Genomic DNA, 6,343 nt, shown 5'->3' with positions numbered 1-6,343 from the left:
CCTCAATGAATTATGGGCACTATTGTTTATTAAGGGTTGCTTTGAAGTGCTCCTCTGAACTACAGTACCCAGAATTCTTTGAGGGGAAGAATGATCTTTAAAGGTACAGTGTGTACACACCTTAGCTGGGGGGTGGGGAGGAAGACAAGAAGAGCATGTTTAACCCTTTCCCTGCCAGGGATGTTTTCTTTCCCCTGGGACCTGTCTGCCAATCCAATTTTATCTCTGCCAAGTATCCCCAAAGGAATAATAATAATAATAATTTATTATTATTATAATAATTTATTATTATAATAATAATTTATGAATTTATAAATAAAATGTTAAAAACAGTACAGCATTAAATATTAAAAACTTCCCTAAACAGGGCTGCCTTCGGATGTCTTTTAAAGATAGGATAGCTGCTTATATCCTTCACATCTGAGGGGAGGGTGTTCCACAGGGTGGGCGCCACTACCGAGAAGGCCCTCTGTCTGGTTCCCTATAACCTCACTTCTCGCATTGAGGAAACCGCCAGAAGGCCCTCGGCGCTGGATCTCAGTGTCTGGGCTGAACGATGGGGGTGGAGACGCTCCTTCAGGTATACAGGACTGAGGCCGTTTAGGGCTTTAAAGGTCAGCACCAACACTTTGAATTGTGCTCGGAAACATACTGGGAGCCAATGCAGATCTCTCAGGACCAGTCTTATGTGGTCCCGGCGGCTGCTCCCAGTCACCAGTCTAGCTGCCGCATTCTGGGTCACCTTCAAAAGTAGCCCCACGTAGAGTGCATTGCAGTAGTCCAAGCGGAAGATAACTAGAGCATGGAAGCTTTGTTCCTAAACTGACCTGGAATACGGTGGGTGTGGAGAGGGGGAAAGTTTTGGGAGTGACAGACTCTAGTTCCCATTTGCAGAATATAAGGAGGACAGCCCTGGGTCGTTTGACCCTTTAATTTGTTCTCTTTTCCCTCCTATAAAAATTTCGCACCGCACTCTCTTTTAAAGTTTAAGGAACAAATAACTTTTGCTGAGTGTGCTTGCAGCTGCAGATTAAATATACAATGTGGGTGGGTGTTTTTTAAATTGCTAATACGTCTGACATGGATCAAACTGTTGCAGCAGACTAGCTAACAGGTGCTTCAGGTTAAGAACAGTTTCAGGTTAAGAACAGACCTCCAAACGGGACGGAGCATCGGCGGCGGCAATGGCGGCGACGGCGACGCTGACTCAGGGGCTGGAGCGGGTCCCTGACCAGACCGGCTACCTGGTCATCTGCGACGGGGCGGTGCTGGCGTCTTCGGGCGACCTGGAGAATGACGAGCGGCCGGCCGGGGTGATCTCGGAGCTGGTGAACACAGACTGCGCTTTCCGCCTGCCCCGCCGTGCCCTTCAGGCGTATCTCTGTGGTGTTTGGGGAGCACTCCTTCCTTGTGACCATATCTGGTCAGAAGCTGTTTGTAGTGAAGAGGCAGAACAGCGTCTGGGAGCCTGTGATCGTCTGAACTTGACCTGCCCGCTTCTTCTGTAACTGACTTTGGAAGTGGGGGACTCAAGGAGAGTTGGGGTGCAGGAACAAAGCACCTTTTTTGTATGCGTGTGGGGCTCATCTCTGTGTTGATACTGAGTCACAAGAGGGCTGGAGGCTCCTTAGATGCGTTGTACATTCTGCTTAAAGGCTTTGTGCCGCTGGGGGTTTGCTCCATATAGCTGTGGGCGTGATGGCAGTATCATGTGAAATAAAGTTCTTTGAAAAGAGGGGGGGGGGAGGGAGAACAGACCTCCAGAACGAATTAAGTACTTAACCCGAGGTACCATTGTATATTTCACACATGGTTCATATATTTAGATATGTGTGCATTTATGAATATCTATTCTATATTTGAGACCTCAAAATCCTTATAACACAGATCACAGCCTCCTAAGAACATTTCGCAAGGGAGAAGGGGCTTTGTTACGCCCTGGCGCAGTTTAAAGATGATGTTTGCCCCCCATGACTTGTTTGCAGACCCAGCCCGTGCATATATTTTGAGCAAGGGTTTTCCTGAACCTTTAACGGGGTTGAAACCCAGAGGGCTGTGTTTTGATAAAAGTTAATTGGCTGGCCAGCCAGCCAGCATTTGCTGAATCAGAGATGAAAAAATAGAACAGGGCATGAAGGCAGAAGGCTTAAGACAAATGGAAGATGACACAAGGACTGTGAAATATACTCAGAGTCGAGAGTGGATTTCATGCTCTTTATTCAGCTCATAGTGGTGAGGTGGGATGATAGTCCCCTCAAAGTATCTGCTTTATATACATTATTTACACAATGGGCTGCACGTGATTGGCTAATTCCGGAATTCTCCTGGAGGCCAATAAGGTTGTGGATTCACTTCCATCTGGAGCCGGATTGGGTGGCTCCTGCAGACCAATCATATTGATGCATTGTTCTAGGACCAATCAGACTGCTGTGTTCTGAATCCTACTGTTCTAGGACCAATAGACTGCTGCATTTTGGTTTCTTTTCTTCTAGGACCAATCAGACTGCTGCATTTTGGATCCTATTCAACTCAGTACATAACAGACTGCTAGTGAGTTAGTCTCTCTGACAGTCAGTAAAAGCTGAGGAGGAGGGGCTATTTGGAGAGATTCCCCAAGCAAGACCGAATCCCACCCCCGCCCCACTGCAAATAGCATCCTTCCTTAGAAACAAAGACCCGTGAGATGAATACGACTCTAAAAGAGGCATGCAGGGGATTTGAAGAAAAACTTTCACATGCTGCAATGTTGCTGTGTTCTCTGCAAATAAACACTGTGGTTGGGGTTTTAAACAAGGCGGATAATTCTGTAATCACGTCCTAACCCCAAAACTATCTGTACTATTGTCATGCGAAGTTAATGGACTTGTTCCCAGTCCCATGAAGAAATTTCTTTAGTTGAATTGCAGCTCAGATCTAAATACCAACCCACCAGTGGACCGCGACACCATTAAAGAAAAACCATTAGTACAGCAGAGCATTAAATCTAAGCAAGAAACCGAAACAACCGAGCATGAAATATTTATTCATTGGAAGCATTTTTTTTTAAATAACCCTGCTTCTTAACTGGTGGGGGGAAAAAGAATTTCCAGAGCAACTTACAAGACAAGTCCCTGCTTATAGTTAGCGGTACAGTGTAAAAAAGCAGCTCAAAAGGAAAGAGGATTGTGGGGGGAGGAGGAAAGATGTGAACTCAGACACTGGTTCTTAATTACAGGATTCTTGTAAAGATCAGCTGGAATGGAAAGAGTGCAAGGGGAGGAAGAGATAAAAGTCGCTGAGCTGATGAAAAGACTCAGCCATATTCCTCTCTCTCTCTTTCTCTCCCTCTCTCCCCAGCCTTCTGCTGATGGAATTGCTGATGCTAGATGACCACATTCAAAATACAAAAAACCCCAAAGAAGCCTCACCGAAACAATAACTTTCAAAGGCCTGGGCAAATAAAAATAAGCGCTGTTGGGGAATCCCTTTGAAGCAACGGTGGGGAACCTGAAGCTTTTCTGACGTAAAGGTAAAGGGACCCCAGACCGTTAGGTCCAGTCGTGACCGACTCTGGGGTTGCGGCGCTCATCTCGCTTTATTGGCCGAGGGAGCCGGCGTACAGCTTCCGGGTCTTGTGGCCAGCATGACTAAGCCGCTTCTGGCGAACCAGAGCAGCGCACGGAAACACCGTTTACCTTCCCACCAAAGTGGTACCTATTTATCTACTTGCACTTCGTGCTTTCGATCTGCTAGGTTGACAGGAGCTGGGACCGAGCAACGGGAGCTCACCCCATCGCGGGGATTTGAACCACCGACCTTCTGATCGGCAAGTCCTAGGCTCTGTGGTTTAACCCACAGCGCCACCTGCACCCTGGGATACCTTAGGTAGTCTTTAAAGCCTTGTTTGCAGAGCTCCCAGAGAACGAGTCACTCATCTCCCTGCTTTTCGCCCCCTGCATGATGTCTTGGCAGTGATGTCTAGTACAGCTTGCCACTGACACCTTCCTCCATGTGTGGAGCTTCGACACCAACAGCAGCATCGGCACTAGGGAGTAAGCTTTCCATGCAACTTGGGAAGATCCACGTCGCAAATGGCATCAAACAGGTGGAGGACAGGAACAGGGCATCCTCTGGGGATACAAAGGCGCATCCCTGTGACAAAGGAAAGCTTTATCCTGCCTTCTTTCTCATATACCCGAATGCGTTTGGCTACCTGAATGCAATTTACACACAGTAAATAATTTAAGCCAGCAAAGAGCTACATGCTTTATAGCTTAGGGCAAGTGAGAATTGCTTGTAAGCAAGGGAAGCTTTTTCCCAATGAGAAGAGAGCTGGTTATTTCATTTTCCTTGCCCGTTAAAGTGCTGGTAGTGCAGTTTGTGCCCTCATTTATACCAGGGGAAAGGAACAGCCTAATACGATCTGTATCTTCACAGGCAAAAAACATATTAATGCCTGGACTCTGCACATCCAAGGTTTATTAATTAAATGCAACATTCTGCTGTGTGCCAGATTCCTCAAGCGTACCAGGAACTCATCTTGCAGTATCCCTGTAGAGAAAAAAAAAGTCCATCTTCTCCTGCATTACTCATTTAAGAGGCAATGATGAAGTACTACTTTGAGAACCTATTGCTAGTGGGCTCCATCTACTAGCTGTCAGAGGATAGCTGCCTGCCCAGGGAGATTTCTGTGCTTTGCTCTGGCAATATTTACACTTTAGCTTCTTCCAGCCTTGAACCTGGCAGCTGAAGCTGCAGGCTAGGTGACAAGTTCCGGACCTCGCTGATAGCTTGGCGCAAGGTCCTTAGACGCAGACAGCAAGATCTATCGAACCGTTGCTGTTTGAAGGTCCAACCCCGAACAGAAAGAAACACAAAGAAGCGATAAGGTGCGGCGCAGAAGTCCAAATTAGTGGATGAGTCATTTGAAGCATGTCTGCAGCACAGACTAAGCAAGAAAGCTGTGTGGTGAAAGGTTAAGGGATCCTGCCCAATAGGATGTGTCTTTTAAACTCTTTGTCAGCCTAGTCCGCAGTGCTAGTCTTCTCAGGTTGGAACACACCGGGTTCAAAACACTTTCCGCAATCAGGCAGGGAGGTTCGATTATAGTCTTTCACAAACCCTCCCAATATCTTCCCCAACAAACGTAAGAGTCCATTACGCAACAACCTCATTTCAAAACAAATGTGAAGAGCAATTTAATAAAATGCCCTTTGAACTCCTACAGCCAAAGAGCATAATAACTAAGCGGAATTATTTGGTCTCTGCATTGATTCCATCACAAAATTATCTGTAGTTTACCCCCTGCAGAGCTACAATTTCCAGCACCCTTAGTAAGCTATAGTTCCCAGGATTCATTGAGGGAAGCCATGTTGCCTTCAATGTAGGGTGTGGATTTTTCACATCCAGCAGTACCTCAATTTTCCCATGCAGGATTTAAGAAAAAAGGTTGAGAAAGAGAGTGTTTTACCACACAATGGATTACACACCCACTCCAATACATCTCCTCTTTCAGGGTTGGAAAATACAGCGGGGTTGTCTTGAGGTGTACAGGCTACAGTTGTAAACAGCATACATGTCATAGAAACATATCATAGACTCTTAGAGTCTGAACGGCACATTTAAGATATGAATAGGGTGTGAGCCTGACCTGGCTCAGGAACTAAGTATTTATCATTACAAAAGACTGGCCAGGCTCCCCAGGGAATCCAATCAAGTGACCATTAAACAGGTAATCTGGCAGACAGGAGGTAAACAGATTTCTCCTGTAGACCGCCCTTTCTGTGATGTAGATATGGTGTATCTGGGGTGGTGGTCTTGAGCTACACCCCTTCTGTGATGTATGTATGATGTTTCTGGGGGTGGTCTTGATCTACAGGGTGGCAATTTCAAAAGTCTATATAAGGGCTTGCACACCATTGTTCTGAGTTCCTCCTCTCTCCTGCGTATGATGAGTGAGGACCTTGTTGCAACAAATCAATAAAGATCAGGCTTACTAGCTGCTTTGCTTCTCAATATTCTCTGGTTGGCCTCTGTTATTTTCTCCTACCAATAGGGAACCTACGAAAGGGCTCTTGGATACCCCATAAGGGAAAAGGGCAGATTTTTGTTTACAACAGAGGTCTCCTACCACACTGTAGGATTCTGCAAAAATCTGATTTACCAGGTATGGATGGATTTGAAAGTTCAATATGAAGCATTTAAGGACATTCTTTCCTCTTGCTGCCACTTTTTCTTGGCATCTACAATAGCTCGGGCTACTCTGCATTGATTCAGATTCATAAATCTGTGCTGTCACACATGGATCCATAATATGCCAGGCCAAAAAAACGACAGCCCTAGCTCCCTCAGAAGAAACAGGCCA

At 46.1% G+C, this 6,343-nt stretch overlaps 1 pseudogene across 1 annotated transcript; it reads left to right on the top strand.

Moving 5' to 3' along the window:
* The first annotated feature begins 1,165 nt into the window (after window positions 1-1,165).
* Window positions 1,166-1,736, top strand: LOC309353522 (ragulator complex protein LAMTOR4 pseudogene; annotated as a pseudogene). The gene has a single exon. The product of its transcript is annotated as a ragulator complex protein LAMTOR4 pseudogene (transcript).
* Window positions 1,737-6,343: the final 4,607 nt, after the last annotated feature.

This window comes from Podarcis melisellensis (genome assembly GCF_964234715.1).
Source record: "Podarcis melisellensis genome assembly, chromosome: 12".
Classification (NCBI taxonomy): Eukaryota; Metazoa; Chordata; class Lepidosauria; order Squamata; family Lacertidae; genus Podarcis; species Podarcis melisellensis.
The sequence above is the reverse complement of the archived record's forward strand: the minus strand, read 5'-3'. Positions and strand labels throughout refer to the sequence as shown.